Raw genomic sequence first — 19,073 nt, 5'->3', positions numbered from 1 at the left:
AGTATAAAAAAGGGAAGACAAGAGGGTTGAGGCCACTCCTTTGGGGTCGGCCTGCCCTCACCTCTTGAGGGTGTACAATCTGCTGCCTGCTTAATAAAATCTTGAGCTGTAACACTGGTCCGTTGTTTCAAATCTTTGCTGCAAAGAGAGAAAACCAAGGGAAAGAAACACACTCACCTAACAAATATATCTGACTCACCTTTCGAGTACAGATGTTCTGGTATCAGGCAAACCCAAGTTTAAATCTTGGCTGCCCAAATTATTATCTTTGTGTTTTGGGTTATAATGGTATTAAACCAAACCCTCTTTTTATGGGGCTTCCCTGGTAGCTCAGCTGGAAACGAATCTACCTGCAATTCAGGAGACACTGGTTCGATTCCTGGGTCAGAGAGATCCCCTGGAGAAAGGATAGGCTACCCACTCGAGTATTCTTGGGTTTACCTAATGGTTCAGATGGTAAAGAATCCACCTGCAATGCAGAAGATCTGGGTTCGATCCCTGAGTTGGGAGGATCCCTGGAGGAGGGCTTGGTAACACACCCCAGTATTCTTGCCTGGAGAATCCCCATGGACAAGAGGAACCTGGCAGTCTACAGTCCATGGGGTCACAAAGAGTCAGACACGACTCTGTGATTTAGGTTATAAACCAATAGCATTAAACAAAACCCTCTTTTTATACATCTAGCTATTTTCACTTTTTCACGGTGACTCAAAAGCGTAAATTCTCATGTTTTTGGAATTATCACTCTCTCTGCCATTTCTCTGATTCTAGGTTCTCTTCCAGGCCCTCCTGCTCTCTCTTGATTTAGAGAACTACTTCAGCCCAATTTTCTCAGTGGTCCAAAGCAATTCCAGTAAATAATGTTAGCTGGATGCTGGTATCTTCTCTCTGATAATTAGCACGCCCTGCTTTCCTCCACTGTGGCCTCCACTCGGCAATACATGACAGGTGGATAAAGAGGTTTCATATAGAACATCGAGCTCTGAAAGGCAAAGCTGGGTAGAAGTAGGTTGTCACAAATCAGAAAGAAGAGAGCATCAAGTCATCTGCCATCCTTTCATAACCAGCTTTATGGTATGTGAAATTAAGAGAACAGAAAATGCTTTACCAGTAACGCACAATGTTTTCCTCATGCACAAAGTCATCTTTGGTTTACTCAAGATCACTGAGTTGCACCCTGCAGAAAGGTTTAAAACATTATATAGACAAAAATAAAGTCCCTATTTATATGTTAAAAAACAATGGTAGTCAGGTTTTTTGTTGTTGTTGTTTTTTGTTTTTTGAGATGTAGGATAGGGATGATGTGCTGAAGGTTAGCTTTGCCACAGAAGAACACTTTTGTTGCCCTCCAAAGATAAGCAAAATTTGGGAACAAAGAATTTCTGATTAATCAGTTCCCAGCAATATCAATCCTTTAATTAGCCTATACAGCTAATAATTTTAAGAGACAGATGGTACTAAAGAGTAGCTAAAGAATGTGATACCAAGGACATTTTGTTTAAGTCAAAAGCAAAGTCCTTGAATCACAAGATGTTTAATGCCCTTAACAGTATACATCTCCCCCACCCCCGACCCCCGGTCTTTCTTTCACTGGCCAAAATTAAGAAAAACATAATTTATACATCTGTGCTTATATGATACTTTCATTTGTTGAAAATTTATCTTTATGATTTTCTCAACTGCAACCTACAAAAATAGGAAATTTACATGATCTCTACCATAGCAGGACAGATGTAACTCCACGTATGACTAGATCAAGAGATTCACCTGATGTTGTCACAAATTTTTTGCTTTTGTATCTCTCTGGAGTGTAGTCTCTCAACTGTGGTTTCTTCTGTGTAACAGATTTTTCTCATGTGGTGCCAAAGATGGCCCTTGTCAACCTTAGACTTACTTGGGCCGTAGTGCCCACTATCTCAGAAAAAAGAACTGGCTCTTTGTAGATGGTTTTAGTTTTTTGATTGATCTGGCTTCAGCTATATTTCCATCTAGAGTTTAGCCAGAGTTTTCCAGTATTCTGATTGAGCAGGCCTGTGTTATAGCCTCATCACTAATACCAGGCATAGATTTAGACACACTTGAAACTCAACACTGATAATTGGAGCAGATTTTGTATGTAGGACAAATATATTTTCAGTACATTCTTTCTTGAGATTATCATAACAGCTTCATGAGAAAAACATGGACAGAATTTTTAGAAGAGGTTAGTCAGGAAGCTAGAAAGTTTTAAGTCTTAAGGCCAACAAGTATTGATGTATTTCTGACTTTTCTAAATTTATCTCTGTGCCCTCAGTTAGACTATATAATTTACAATAATCTTAGTTCCTTGTCTCTAAAATTATTAATAATGCAATGTGCATGATTGTGGTATGCATTCAATTAGAAATGAAAAGAAAAAAGAGCATTGCATGTTATAATTAACCTGTGTAATAAACAGCTTCAAATTTCAGTTACTTACAACAAGTTTGCTTTTCAGTTCTATGGGTTGGCTATAATTCTGCTCTGACTGAGTGGACTTGGATCTTGGCTTATACATGTGTTCACATCTGCTCGACATGTATCCTCATTCTGGAGTATGTTCCTCCTATGGCAGATTGCACAAGCATAAGAGGATGAGGCAAACTGCATAAACACACTTAATGACTTCTACTCACGTTACATCTGTTGTCATCCCATTGACCAAATCAGGTCACATGGCCAAGCCCATCCCTGGAGTAGGCAATATACTCTCCCTAGTCTGGTGAGAGGCACTGAAAATTACTTAGTTTGCTTAGTTTTACTATACGCCAGGCACCTGACCATGGGCTTCACATTCGCTTGGTCCTTTAATTCTTATAATGGTACAGTGAGATAAATATTTCTACCACCATTCTGCACAGGAGAAATTTAGGCTTGGAAATCTTGAGAAAGTCCTCGTACGGTCCAGTCTGATGAGAGCTGGGGTTGAACTCTGGTCCGTCTCATTTTGCGCTCCTAATCCTTCTGACTCATTACCTCCCTTCGGTCCTAGTTCTGCTATTACATCACACCGAATGCCAGCTCTCCGTCTTCGCATTGTGCGCTGGAGTTATTTGTGGGAAGCGACATAGTTCTCCTTAGTTGTTTCTTCTCCAGTTTAATACCCCGTTTTTTCAATAGACTCTCACAGAATTTTTAACTTCTATTGAACTTTCAGGCCTCTGTCTTCTGTCAATGTCTCCATCCCTACAGTTTTCATGATAACTTTTGAGATTCCCAATGTGTTACTCACAGCTTCTTCAATAGACACTTCCCAACAAGTTTTCTTGTTTCAGAAAAGAAAAATTATAAATTTTCTCTCTTTTCATTTGGTTGAAGACAGGATGAAGCAAAAGACCACGGGCCCAGAAATCCCAGTTAGAGAAAATATAGCTTTGGTGGTAATGAAATCTGGGTTCTAACCCTGTCTATACCACTTGATTTTGGTGAGGTTATTTAGAATCTCTAACATTTAGATAGTCTTTCTATAATATCAGATGTTATTTTCTATGAATAGGGAGTTGATAAGAGTAAGCAACATAGTACATGTCAAGCAGAAGGCACATGGGAATCTCTAAGTAAATGGTCCTCATCATTATTCTCATTAGATCAATACCCTCCCATTCTCTATAAAACAACATTAAACTATGTTTATAACTGAAGGACAATCTCTGTCTTCATTCTAAGCCATGAAATGACTTGTGGTTTTCAAAAACATTATAATACATAAGCTAAATAGACTTAAGGAAATCCCCTCATAATTTAACTTTAAATCTAAACCTAAAGAAACAGCATCCAAGGCGAAAAAAAGGATTTTCCCCCAGGATCACACAGGTAGCTATAGGCAGTATTAGGAGTAGAACCCACGCTATTTGAGAATCGATGCAAGGTACTTACACCTAAGTCAGTAATTCTCAAGATTCAAACTCAGATGTTAGAATGATGTTGGTCAATAGATTACCAAGCCAGGCATTTTATCTATTTCAATTATTTTTCTTAAATCAAAAACCAAGAATCAGTTCAGTTCAGTTCAGTTCAGTCACTCAGTCATGTCCAACTCTTTGTGAACCCATGAACTGCAGCACGCCAGGCCTCCCGGTCCATCACCAACTCCCGGAGTCCACCCAAACCTATGTCCATTGAATCGGTGATGCCATCCAAACATCTCGTCCTCTATCATCCCCTTCTCCTCCTGCCTTCAATCTTTCCCAGCATCAGAGTCTTTTCAAATGAGTCAGCCCTTCGTATCAGGTGGCCAAAGTATTGGAGTTTCAGCTTCAACATCAGTCCTTCCAATGAACACCCAGGACTGATCTCTTTTAGGATGGACTGGTTGGATCTCCTTGCAGTCCAAGGGACTCTCGAGAGTCTTCTCCCACACCACAGTTCAAAAGCATCAATGCTTCGGTGCTCAGCTTTCCTTATAGTCCAACTCTCACATCCATACATGACCACTGGAAAAACCATAGCTTTGACTAGACGGAACTTTGTTGGCAAAGTAATGTCTCTGCTTTTTAATATGCTGTCTAGGTTGGTCATAACTTTCCTTCCAAGTAAGTGTCTTTTAATTTCATGGCTGTAATCACCATCTGCAGTGAATTTGGAGCCCAGAAAAATAAAGTCAGCCACTGTTTCCACTGTTTCCCCATCTATGAAGTGCCATGAAATGATGGGACCAGATGCCATGATCTTAGTTTTCTGAATGTTGAGCTTTAAGCCAACTTTTTCACTCTGCTCTTTTCACTTTCAGCAAGAGGTTCTTTAGTTCTTCTTCGCTTTCTGCCATAAGGGTGGTATCATCTGCATATCTGAGGTTATTGATATTTCTCCCAGCAATCTCGATACCAGCTTGTGCTTCCTCCAGCCCAGCGTTTCTCATGATGTACTCTGCATATAAGTTATAAGAGACAGCAAAGAGATAACTTGTTAACAGGGGCATTTGAAACACTTCCTCACCAAGTCAACTAAGATCACCTCATCACCAAGGTTAGCCGTACTCATGGTGGGCCCAGCCCATGGTGACAAAATCAGATGACCTGGGGTCTGAACTTGGCTCTGCTATTTGTGAAGTGACCTTGAGAAAGTCCATTTATAACTTTTAGATTATTTTAACATCTATACAATGAGTAAACTAAAGCACTGGTGAGATGATTCACTAATATAATGCATTGTAAAGTTTTCTTGGTTTTAGTTTTATCTTTTATTAAAATAAATAATTAAGTATCCAAATCTAAAGTATAGGGCTAATTGAATTTTTACATATCTAGACACTTAATCTCTTTCCTTTGCAAATTGGATGTGATCCTATCTCATACCCTCCTTACTTCAAAGAATTCAACTGAGATCCTTTATTTGAAATATGAAGTTCTAATAAAAACCCTTTAAAATTACATGCTTACTAAATATGAGGTTTTGATAAGGTACCATTATATCATAAGATATCCTGTTTAATCTTTGCAAAAATCCTGTGATGTGTGTATTATTACAAACACCTCCATTTTATAGACAAGGGGTGAGTGTTAGGAGGGGTCAGATAACTTGCCTAAAATCATACACCCGAGCTGCAAACCCAGACTTACTTTTCCTCTAAAGATAACCAGTATATCTGATTGCTGAGTCGCTGTATGAATATAGCCAGGTCTCATAACTAAATTGGGCAGGGGCAATATCTTAGAATCCTAACACCCTAAGTCATATTATTTTAGTCAAAGAGAAGAAAAAGAATGGATGTTATAGCACTTGAAGTTCTATTCCCATTCAAGACTTTTTATTAGTCAGGATTGCTTACACTTTCACTGAAGCAGAGTGAAAGAAGTGTGGGTTGGAAGAATTCCTGGTCTTCTCTGGGGACAGACAAATAAGATGAAACCATGAGACTCTTCTTTCCTGGGATCACCAATCATGTCCAAAAAATAGGCTTATCCTAGGACCACCTGCAGCCTTCCTTTCAATTAATCAGCCTTCGGGTTCAGCAGAGTGTGGGTTACAGGGTTATCCAGGGAGGTAATCAATGGTGCCAGCTTCCTTGTCTTTACACAGTTACTCTAGGGTATTCATAATTGGTATATCCAGGATCTAGAGAACTGTGCAGAAAGAACATGCTGGGATTTATCTGGCAAGAGAAAACACTCCAGCTGAATCTGAAATGAGCCGTGTTTGCAGGCCTCATCTGCCTAGTAAAGACCCAAGGGAGGTAGAAATAGTAGCAATGAGAAGGATACTAGGGCCCAAAAAACAAGACCTTGGCTTGGCAGGATTTGTAGCTTATCCATGAAGACAGAGGAGGCTTGGGAAAACACACAATAATATTAATTAATAAAACTTGCAACTTACTAGTTTACGAAATGCACTAACACAGACTACCTAATCTTCTAAGGGACACAGGGAGGTTGTTATATCATTGATCGGCTTCACTGGACAAGGATAGTGTGGATCAGAGAGCTCGCAGGGGCTACACAGCTAATGAGAGGCAAAACCTGGGCTCCCTGTTTCCCAGGTCAATTCGTTTTCCATTATGCTGGATAGTTTTCAAGGATTCAGAGAGAAAAGCATCCTGAATCAAAACCTGAAGTGTGGAAAAAGCAAAAAGATAAAGTGAATAGCAAGATGCTGTAACCAACCAGAGAGACAGGAAAATGTCTTAATTGAAAGCTTGGGACAAAGAGGAAAACAAGAGTGATATATTCCAGAACAACACAGATTAGAGTGGAAATTAAATGGCATCTTGCAGGGTAGAGCAACACACTAGACCCAGGGCAGCTCTGCTCTGTGATGGACTCCACCAATTAATTAATAGATATGTGATTACCTGTAGGTCACACAATGCCACTGAGCATCTAGTTCTTCATTTATAAACTGAAAAGAATGAAGGGGGAAAAAAAGAGAGAGAAGATGAAAGCCAGGGAAAGTTGGAGGGAGTAGGAACGGAAGTAAGTGAGGAATTTAATATAAGTGGAGGTATTTAAACATAGGAACAAAGTATACAAGAATCACAGTAGTAGCCAGAAAAAGAATATAGAACTTTGCCCATGAGTAGACTAAGATGCTTGGAGCTTTCTGACTCATTCATTGGCTTATTCATGTTTATGCTTATTCATTAAGTTACTCTGTTGTCCATTCAATAAATGATTTCTGATCATCAATTTGGTACCAAGACACTAGAAACTGAAGACAAAGAGGTGAGTAAAACGTAGCTTCCCCTTTCAAGGAACTCTTAGTGGGAAGAGGGACAAGTAAACATATAAATTCGTATTAGGCAGGTTGAGCATCTGGAGATCATGAAAGCACAGAGAGGACCTTGCTTAATTCTGTGTCTGGCACGTGGACACTGAGAGTTTTGGAAGAAGTGAGGTTAGTTAGAGTATGTGTCTCCTGGAACAAATGACAGATCAGAATGAACAGAATGATGGTTTTCGAATTCTCCATAGAAGGGGTGTGGGAAGAGAGGGCTGAGAAATGCATAATGTCTTTTCAGTATGATAGCGTAGTGGAACGTGTAGGCATGCATACTAAGTCACTTCAGTCATGTCTGATTCCGTGCAACCCTAAGGACTGAAGACTTCCAGGCTGCTCTGTCCATGGGATTCCCCAGGCAAGAATCCTGGAGTGGGTTGCCGTGCCCTCCTCCAGGAGATCTTCCTGACCCAGGGATCACAGCTTTGTCTCTTTCCAGCACTGGCAGACAGGTTCTTTACCTCTAGCACCACCTGGAAAGCCCATAGTGGAATGATCACAGAGTAAAAAGTGGGAAAGATGAGTTTAAGGAAAAAGAAAAGAAAGTTTAGCCACGTTACCAATTAGAAAGAGGCAATCAGGCTGAAGCTGAACAGGTTGTAAACTGGATCAGGACATGTGGACTTTGTCCTGAGGACAGGGAGACATTGATGAACGATCTCAACCTGAGTGAAGATGTGAGCACAGTTACACGTTTAAAAGGCTAGTCTGACCTCATTAGAGAAAGAATTGAAGCAGGATGAGTCTAGATGCAGGAAGTCTAGGTTGGGAGGCTCATCGCCGTGCCCAAATGGAGCTGATCTAGACTTAGACTCAAATGAGGCTGTGGAGTGTCACCAGACTCACAGTGCATTCAGACTGGCTGAAGCCTCAGGTCTTCAGACTCTCTGATCCCCTCTGCTACTCCTGCACGATGAATGACTGCAATGATGCAATATTTTTTTATAAATAAAATATCTTCACTTTTAATAGCATTTCCACTTTTCTACCTTTTTACCATTCTCCACTGGAAAACACCTCTTCAGATTATTCTGGGGTAAACATTTCTTCCAGAAAAAGCAACTGAATACATCCCTCTCATTGGATGCCAGCTCCCTGAATGGCAATGTTGGGAAATCCCACATCCCCCACTTCCCTGTCGCATATGACCCATCTCCACTCAATTTTAAAGAAACAAAAGATGTCTCAAGGACTCCTTTGGAAAATAACCGTTCAGTAGGATGTGACTAGGCTGTTTCCATGGCAATTCAAGCTTTTTTTACACTGTGATAATTTCTGAAAATGGAAATTTTCTTTTAGTCTCCTAACGTTATTTCCTTTTGTAGTGTGTAGGTATTCACACTCACACAGAGGAAGTTTGGGTCAAAAATAAAGTAAAATAAAAGACTTAAATCTCTTGGTTATTTTTCTACTTCTTACAGCTTACTAGCCTGGGGAGACTGTTGAGTCTTTTAAGGGATGTATCAAATAGAGTGTCAGTGTGGGCTGGAGAAAGGATTATACTAGTACTTAGACTTTTTTTTTTTTTTAATAAAGGCATTTCAGGAAAATACAATATTGTGCATATTACCACCACTTCCAAACTCTCTGGAGCACATATCATGCCCTCAAATGGCAGTTTGTTCCCAACTAAATCCTTACAAGGCCAGGAATGGGGAACCTTAGCCAGGCAGATAAATCCAAGCAGAGGAAACAGTGTCGCCTAACCAGCAGCTTTCTGCTCCACTGCCATATTTAGAGTTTGAGCATTATGTGGGCCTTCCCTGGTGGTCCAGTGGTGAAGACCATGTTCTCCTCGTTCAGGTGGGCTGGGTTTGACCACTAGTCAGGGCACTGGATCCCTGTGCTGCACCTGAGAGTTCAAAGGTCCCAACTAAAGATTCCTCTTGTTGCAACTGAGACCCAACACAGGCAAACCAATAATACTAAAAAAAAAAAAAATTTAAAAAGGAATTTTAGGATTGTGACAAAATTCATTTTCGTATCATTGTTTTAAGTTGAAATCTCCTTTCCAGCAGGGATTCTCGATGAGGCAATTTCGACCCCAGTGGAACATTTGGCGATACTGGAGGCATTCTGTGTTGGCACAGCTAGAGAGAAAATACAGTCAGGAATTCTGTCAAACATTCTATAGAACTAATGACAAGCTGGGGCTTCCCAGGTGGTACAGTGGTAAAGAACCTGCCTGTCATTGTAGGAGACTTAAGAGATGTGGGTTCAAGGAGAACAGTGTGGAGATTCCTTAAAAAACTGGAAATAGAACTGCCATATGGCCTAGCAATCCCACTGCTGAGCACACACACTGAGGAAACCAGAATTGAAAGAGACACATGTACCCCGCTGTTCATTGCAGCACTGTCTTTGACAGCCAGGACATGGAAGCAACCTAGACATCCATCAGCAGACAAATGGATAAGGAAGTTGTGGTACATACACACAATGGAATATTACTCAGCTATAAAAGGGAACACATTTGAGTCAGTTTTAATGAGGTGGATGAAACTGGAGCCTATTGTACTGTACAGAGTGAAGTAAATCAGAAAGAGAAACACCAATATTGTATATGAACACATATATATGGAATTTAGAAAGCATGCATATGTATGGAATTAATGATGATCTTATATGCAAGGCAACAAAAGAGACACATATAAATAATAGACTTTTGGACTCTGTGGGAAAAGTCGAGGGTGGGATAATTTGAGAGAATAGCATTGAAACATATTTCACATAGCATTGCTATGTATGAAATAGATGACCAGTGCAAGTTCGATGCATGAAGCAGGACACTCAAAGCTGGTGCTCTGGGACAACCCAGAGGGATGGGGTGAGGAGGGAGGTGAGAGGGGGGTTTGGGAGACACATGTGCGCCCATGGCTGATTCATGTCACTGTATGGCAAAACCCACCACAATATTATAAACCAATTAGCCTGTAATTAAGATAAATTAATTTTTAAAAAAGAGAGGTTTGGGTTTGATCCCTGGGTCAGGAAGATCCTGTGGAGAAGGGCATGGCAACCCATCCAGTATTTTTACCTGGAGAATTCCATGGACAGAGGTGTCTGGCGGGCTACAGCCCATAGGGTCACAAAGAGTCAGACACGATTGAGGTGACTTAGCACACACATATGACAAACTACCCACAACCAAGAATTATCTGGTATAAAATGCCACTTTGAAAAAAATAATCTGCCTTAGAAATTAAGGAAGCTACTAACATATGGATAGTGGGTCAATGGTTAGAAAACAGATTTGCTTTCAGGGTTTGAATTGGGAAAGAAAGTGAAAGTGTTAGTCACTCAGTCGTGGGAAAATGTATCTAAGTGGATCAATACTTTGAGAACAAAAGAGCCCAAAGACTCATTTCAGTTTCTGGAAATGTCAAGACTTTGATTTTCAACTGGGCTGGTGAGGGAAGAAATCCAGGCATCTATGAACCAGGAGAAGGACATGGCAGCCCACTCCAGTGTTCCTGCCTGGAGAATCCCAGGGACGGGGGAGCCTGGTGGGCTGCCGTCTATGGGGTCGCACAGAGTCGGACACGACTGAAGCGACTCAGCAGCAGCAGCAGCATGAACCAGGTAAGTCCACTCATTTCTTCTTTAACACATTATTGGACTTTTTTTTTCAATAAATGTCAAGCATTGATCCAGGCATTAAGAATTCAACAATAAACAAAGCAAAGGGTCCTGACTTTATTGATCTAGTCTGGCAGGAATTAGAGATAATAATAAACAAATGTGCAATTAATATTTAATAACAGTGGTAGTAATAAACAAATGCACAATTAATACTTAATAACAGTGGTAGAAGTACAACTTTTCTTTTCTTTTTTTTTTTTGGAGTAGAGGACCTAATCTAGAAGGGAAAACTTCCTAGAGAAAAACTACTTCATTTATTTATTTATTTTTAAGACTTTCTGTTTTTGATGTGATATATTTGAAAAGTCTTTATTAAATTTGTTACAATAGTGCTTCTGTTTTAGGTTTTATTTATTTATTTTTTTTTTACTGTGAGGTATGTAGGATCATAGCTCCCTATGGGCTATGAGCTATGTAGGATCAAACCTGCATCCCTTGCATTGATTGGCAAGTGAAGCCTGAACCAGTGGACTGCCAGAGAACTTCCTGAAAAATAACTTTAAACTTAAATCTGATTGATGAGTAAAAAAGTGATAGTGATGGATGTTGGAGCTACGTCTCTAAGGCCAGCCACCAAACTGGTTGAGAATGTTTCAATCAACAATACTGTTTGAGTTCAGCTATTTTAACAGCCCATAGATGGAGAATGAAATGTTGATAAAGACACACAGCAAATTAAGACTTGAAATGAGATGAGCCAACTTAGAAAACTGTCTGATTATGCACTAGAGCCTGCACACAATGTGCTCACATTGACCATATAGTTCCAATAAATATTAAGTTCATCCTCTGTGGTAAGCAAATTTTTTGTTATAATTTTTTTAAAGATGTGGATAAACTGAACATTGATTCAATAGGATCCCAGTAGCCCTATAACTTATGGGACTCCCCCAAACTTATACTTGGTTATTCTTGTTTTATTGCTTCCCTGGTGGCTCACATGGTAAAGAATCCACCTGCAATGCAGGAGATCTGGGTTTGATTCCTGGGTTGGGAAGATCCCTTGGCGGAGGACATGGCAATCCACTCCAGTATTCTGGCCTGGAGAATCCCCATGGACAAGTCAGACATAACTGAGTGACTAAGTACACACATTCTCGTTTTATTAAGCTGTACCGAAGTAGCAGTCAAGGACATGATAGCATTGGACATATTCTTCTAGCTGGTAGTAATATCACTTCTTTCAATCATACTTTTTGGTTTTCACAAGCATTTTACACGCATTGCTCAAATATTTTAAGTATAATTTTGTATTGATATATGTGAGCTTCCCTGGTGGCTCAGTGGTAAAGAATCTGCCTGCCAATGCAAGAGACTCAAGTTTGATTCCTGGGTCAGGAAGATCCCCTGGAGAAGGAAGTAGCAACCCACTCCAGTATTCTTGCCTGGGAAATCCCATGGACAGAGGAGCCTGGAGGGCTACAGTTCATGGGGGTGCAAAGACTTGAACACAACTTAGTAACTAAACAACAACAGTAAGAAGCATACATACAGAAAAGTATGCAAATTATAGATAGTTTAATAAATTTTCACAAGGACATTTAGAAAACTGCCAGTCAGATTGAGACATGAAATACTACAAACATCCCAGAATCCTCCTTTGTGGTTCTTCCTGGTCATCATTGCCACCAGGATAACTACCACTTTGGTTTGTATCACCACAGATTAGTTTTGCATGTTTTCAAAATTCCATTTAAAATACAGTATTTTATTGCCTGTGTCTGGCTTTTCTTTCCTAAAATTGTATGATGAGTTTATCCGCTTTGATATATGAGGTTGTTAATAATCTTTGCTATGGTGGTGGTTTAGTCGCTACCATGTGTCTGACCCTTGCAACCCCATTGACTGTAGCCTACCAGGCTCCTCTGTCCATGGCATTCTCCAGGCAAGAACACTGGAGTGTGTTGCCATTTCCTTCTCTAGGAATCAAACCTGGGTCTCCTGCCTTTCAGGCAGATTCTTTACCCACTGAGCTATGAGGGAAGATTACACCACTTTGGCTGTAAACTTTGAATTGTTATGATTTCATTACCCGCTCACTTTGAAAGTTTCTATTGGTTTCCATTGTGATTTCTTTATTGATATTTGAATTATTCTGATGTGCATTCCTTAATTTTCAGATGTATATTATTTACTTATGATTTTGTTATTAATTTCTTATTTAAATAGTTTTCTGCTCAGGCAGCATTCTGTACATTTCAGTCCTTAGACTTCACTATTTCCAGTGACAGAAGGCTTTACTAAGATTTCCCAGTTTGGTTTCCTTCCCTTTTCTGGTGATGAGACCTTCAAAAAACAGTATTCAACTCTATGAGGACTCAATAGTTTTACTCAGACAGTAATATTTCAGAGGTTGTTTTATATTTGTGAGAGTTTTTTCATGAGCAGTGATTCTTTTGTCATGTATAAAAGTCACTAGAGGAATATGCATAATTTATTAAATATATATTTAACTTATTAAATAAGTATATTTAACTCATGCCATAGGTAGTACAACACACATTATTCATCATTGAGGAAATGGCACCCTTGGTGGGGTAAGTTTCTCTTTGGAGACACATATCCAAGGAGTTCATGTTTTTGCATATCTTGTGAGCAAAAGCACTGACAGCTTTTGGTCCAGAATATCTTTTCACAGCAGTTTTATAATTAACAAATAGAGATAATGTCTCCTTCTGGGGGAGAGGACAGTTTTCTTTTTTTCTTTTTTTTTTTTGGTATAATGAAGATGATGTCTCCAGTTAAAGACTGGGCAGGTTTGCTTGTAGACAATTTTAAGTATTCAGTTCAGTTCAGTTCAGTTCAGTCGCTCAGTCGTGTCCAACTCTCCGCGACCCCATGAATCACAGCACACCAGGCCTCCCTGTCCATCACCAACTCCCGGAGTTCACGTAAACTCACGTCCATCGAGTCGATGATGCCATCCAGCCATCTCATTCTCTGTCGTCCCCGTCTCCTCCCGCCCCCAACCTTTCCCAGCATCAGAGTCTTTTCCAGTGAGTCAACTCGTCACATGAGGTGGCCAAAGTATTGCAGTTTCAGCTTTCCTAAACTTGAGATTCCTTAGCTAGGATGATTCAAAGCTGCTGCTGCTGCTGCTAAGTCACTTCAGTCATGTCTGACTCTGTGTGACCCCATAGACGGAAGCCCACCAGGCTCCCCCGTCCCTGGGATTCTCCAGGCAAGAACACTGGAGTGGGTTGCCATTTCCGTCTCCAATGTGTGAAAGTGAAGTCGCTCAGTCGTGTCCGACCCTTAGCGACCCCACGGACTGCAGCCTACCAGGCTCCTCCATCCATGGGATTTTCTAGGCAAGAGTACTGGAGTGGCTTGCCATGATTCAAAGCTACTATGGATAAACATCTGACTGGGCTGCTCTCATCAGTTTTGTGAGACTGAAGTGCCAAGAGGGACTGATGTTAATAGAAACTAAAGCTCATAATGCTTGCTGTGCATGGAATAACAAAACCCTTTATCTCTGACCTAGGACTTTCACGTTTTCTGTTATCATCTGTGAAATTGTGTCAGGCTAGCTTATTTGATTGCAAGTAGAGTGAAATAAATCTCAGACCCTTCCTAGTCCCTAATAATTCCAAAGACAGCATAGTGTGATATTCCTGGGACACTGGTTACACTTGGATCATCTATGTGGACATAATATGGTCTTCCCAGATGGCACAGTGGTAAAGAATCTGCCTGCCAATACAGGAGACCAGGAGATGCGCTTTCAATCTCTGGGTCAGGAAGATTCCCTGGAGGTGGACATGGCAACCCATTCCAGTATTCCTGTCAGGATAATCCCAGGGACAGAGGAGAATGTTGGGCTACAGTCCCTGGGATTGCCAAGAGTCAGACAAGACTGAACACACACACACGCGTGGGCATAATAAGTCTTCCTGGTTACTTTGCCTTTATTTTGCTATCCTAGCATGTTCACTTTTATGGCAATTGTATTATGTTAATATGTACTGTAAAAAGATTATAGAAAGTATTTTGCCATCCAGGACTCTTTTCTCTAGGGTAAAAGTTTTTAACGTTTTTTTCCTTTTAATTTCATGGACACCTTTGGCCATTTGGTAAAGCCCATCGGTCTCTCTACATAATAATATTTTTAAATCCATGAAAATACAGAATTTCAAAGGCAGTTAATGATATTGAGCCAGTTATCTAAATATTTAAAAATCAGTTTATAATCATAGTAGTATATTACTTTTTATTAATGTATGAAATAAAAGCTATAGAATGGAACTAATAACCACCATAATTGTCAAGAACACATAATATTTTAAAATATCTGCAACAACTCTAAAATGACATGAAAATATCTGTGATCTTGTTAAAGTTACTATTAATGCACAATCACTGCTATTATTAATGTAACTTGTTTTCTACATTTTCTACATCTAATAAATGAAGGTAATGCTACATTTCAATTCCAGGGTAGTAAAAATAAATGTAATTTTTCCCCTTATGATTAAGGGGTTAATCATATTAAGGGGTTATGATTAAACAGGCTCCTTGTTTAAAATCTCTGTCCTGGAATCACTGGAAAACTGTAAGATAACCTTGAAAAAGTCGAAGCAAAGCAGACTGTATTAACTGAGTAGTATTATTCTCCTGAAGTTAATGTCCTCTATTGAAGAGAATGATGTGACTTCTCAAGTACATCTAAGTTTACCTTTCTGACCCAGGGTCATGTAAATAACAAAGCCCTTTCAATTTCCAGAGTTAACAGGAGGAAAGATTTTTTTAGCTTTTGTTTTGCTTTTTTTTTAACTTCTGTTACTACTGGAGTATTATATGCTTTAAGATATCCAGATGAAGTTATGACTTAGGACTCTTTGCAACAATCACAGACTTTCTGGAATCAAAACTTGAGAAATTCAGAATCTTTTATTTTTTTAATGAAGGACTTAGATCCTTTTTTTTTAATTTTTTCTCTGACGTGGATCATTTTTAAAGTCCTTTATTGAATTTGTTACAATATTGTCTCTGTTTTACGTTTTGGTTTTTTGATCTTGAGGCATGTGTGATCTCAGCTCCTCTATCAGGGATGGAACCCATACCCCTGAATTGAAAGGTAAAGACACCTGGGAAATCCCAGAGAATTCAAAATAATTTAATTTTTGTAGGTCAGAGAGAAGTGTAGTGTTTGACACAAATATTAAGCATGCACTAAAAAAACGTAAGACAGATTCATCCTAAAACAATTAGCTGGATCAATAGAAGGAACAAAAGGAAAGGCTTATTTATAGAGACTTTTAAGTTATTCTGGCTCATGTTACCTGTCAACCTATTAAAAATGATTTGGGGTGAAGATAGGAGAGAATTGTAAAGCGTTTTGTTTGTATAATTTTACTCAAATCTGATTAACTACTGAGCCTCAAAAACACGAATACACGTCAACAGATTTTATTTGTGTTTTTTTTTCTGCAAAATTATTAAAGAGCATGCACACATAGTCTTTTTAGTTTCATACAAATTTCCACATAAACTAATACATAAAATCTTCACAACCGTGCTTTTGTCAACTAAAGAGAAACACACAACCTAAAAATTGGCTGTTAAGTTTTATTTGAGGAGGCTACTGAGGACTATACTCAGGAAGATAACCTTTCAGAGAGCTCTGAGGAATTGCTCCAGAAAGGTAAGGGAGAAGTCAGGATATTTAGGAGTTTTTGCTGAAAAAAGTGTAGTTGACTATCTAAAGATTACTGCTAACCACAAAAAACAGGCATCCCGAGTTAATGATTTTAGTGCAAAAGTCTGGGTTCACTGAAAGTATTCCTTAGATACGCATCATAGCTATCTAGGTCCACTTCCCAGAGCAGAGTGTTTCCTGTTTTTCTCCACCCGGAATTCCTTTCAGGGTGTACCTTTGAGGTGCTGCAGTGGCTGATGGCTTGATGAGGGGAAACATTTGTTGTTTACCGGAATGGAAGGCGATGTTTCCTTTCGAAACTTTTGGAATAGAAAGCATTAATCCTAAATTTGGTGTGTTGAATAAAGTTACTAAATCTAACCCTGATCATCTTTCCTTGACCCTGCTGTCCTGGGGCCTGGCCATCTGAAAAATCTCTATTCAAGAAGCTTAATTCCCTTTCTTGAATTATGTGAGTTGAATTTTATTTTGGAAATTGCTCACATAATATTAAAATAACAGTGTTAATGACCATTATAATAGCAACAATAAAAACTTCATTGCACAGAGTGGTCACATAAGGTAAACAGGGAAACCAAAACGCATGTCCAGACAGAGTGGCTTCAGAGCCCTTAGTCACCGTTGTAAAATCTTTCCTTTGCTTTGCCCTTGCTCTCTGAGGGGCCCAATGCCCTTCTCAACATTCTTCCATTCTCCAGGCCATTACCATTAATCAATACAAAATTCTCCTTCATCTCAGATCATAAATCACCAGGCTATCTTAGTGTTGCTAGGTAATGGCTCTGATGAGCTAATTCACACCAAGGTGTGAATGAATAATGATGGTTTTATAAGTTTTCCACTTGGGAGTCTGTTTGCATTTTAAAAAGGGCCACAAACACTTCTCCAGTGAAGTGTGAAATATGGAGATTTCGGAGACTCTTTTCAGTCAGATGAAGGGAGAAATAATGTTTGGTCAAGAAGGATTTAAGCACCTCTCAAACTATCTGGTTTGCAAAAAATTGGGAGAATTAGAGGGAATTGCCATACAGAGGCTAGAAAGAGAAAGGCAAAGAAAAGAAAGAAGAAAGCAAATTCTTTCTGACAGGTGTTGGTGAGTCATACTTGTCCTCACAAAGGGAATTCCTAGCTACAATTCACCCCAGAATAGACCTGTTGCATCTGCTCAGATGCTCCTCTGGGTAGATATTTATCCTATTTTCAGATCATTAACACAGTAGAGCAAGGTTTCTGACATCCATGACTCAGCTACCTCTCTTGGTCTGTGACTCTATTACAGGTTTCTAGAAATTTTCTTTTTTCCCTTCTTTCTCTTTTTTGATGTTTGGGGATTTGGGCCTTTATTGAGATACAATTGACATTAAACATTGTGTAAGTTTAAGGTATTCAACATGTTGAGTTGATTCATATATTTATTGCAAAATGTAAATCCATTCCCTATTGAGATGGTTCATCCCCTCTGTAAAGATTCTACATTTAAACTAACTGAAATTTACCAAAAAAAAAAAAAAAATTAGAAAAGATTTCTAGTCCTTCAAAGTACTCTACCTTAACAAGTTTGGAAGTTGCAGGCATAGAGAAAGTTTCCATTGTTTCATACATACCTTAGATTTCACCCTTGAAGCTTTTACAGCATGACCCTGTGATGCAAAATTGAACACCGTTGATAGACTCATTGGACAATGGAATAAAGCCCTTTCTTACTACTCACTTTTGAAGTTGTTAGAAATTTGGTATCATTATCAGAGGAACACCTCTCAGTGGGAACCTAAAGTGAGAACTAAACACAAGAAACAAGCTAAAGGATGATGAAAATGCCTTGTTTCTTAATAGTTGAATGAACACTACTCCTGCTGAAGAGTTTTCTGGCTAAAGACATCTTGGGATAGGCGGCCCAAGCTAAGATCTACATGATGCTTTCTACAGCCTCCTTACTGATTGAAAGACTCTCAAGTTCTATCAGAGCTAATGCTTGTCTAGCTTCCTAATCCACCTGCAGGAATGGCAAGACCAAACCTACAGAAGTCAGGTCCAAAGGGGACGGCTTTGCTCAGGGCTGTGAAAACAAAACAAGAAGAGAGTTTGAACTTGAGCAGGTTGAGGGTAACAACCACAGTTAACTGTTGGTCATTCAAATTCTCGAACATTTTATTAATAATAAGATTAGTAACACAGTCCCTTGAGTAGAAGCTAAGAAAGGATCATGAGATGAGAGTTCAAAAACATATTTCTTAACAAAAATGTCAAATGTAAACCATTTGACACTATTAATTTTTAATGCATTTATAAATTTGGGGATCCTTCTCCCCCAGTAGAAAATGGAGGGAAACCCAGTAAAGCTAAATACAAAATCTTTCCTATTGGCTTAATGGATCTATCAGTTCAGTTCAGTTCAGTCGCTCAGTCGTGTCCGACTCTCCGCGACCCCATGAATCACAGCACGCCAGGCCTCTCTGTCCATCACCAACTCCCAGAGTACACTCAAACTCATGTCCACAGAGTCGATGATGCCATCAAGCCATCTCATTCTCCGTCGTCC

This window comes from Moschus berezovskii, chromosome 7 (genome assembly GCF_049115385.1).
Source record: "Moschus berezovskii isolate FMDL1 chromosome 7, NW_MosBer_1.0, whole genome shotgun sequence".
Taxonomy (NCBI): Eukaryota; Metazoa; Chordata; class Mammalia; order Artiodactyla; family Moschidae; genus Moschus; species Moschus berezovskii.
This window is presented reverse-complemented; position numbering follows the sequence as displayed.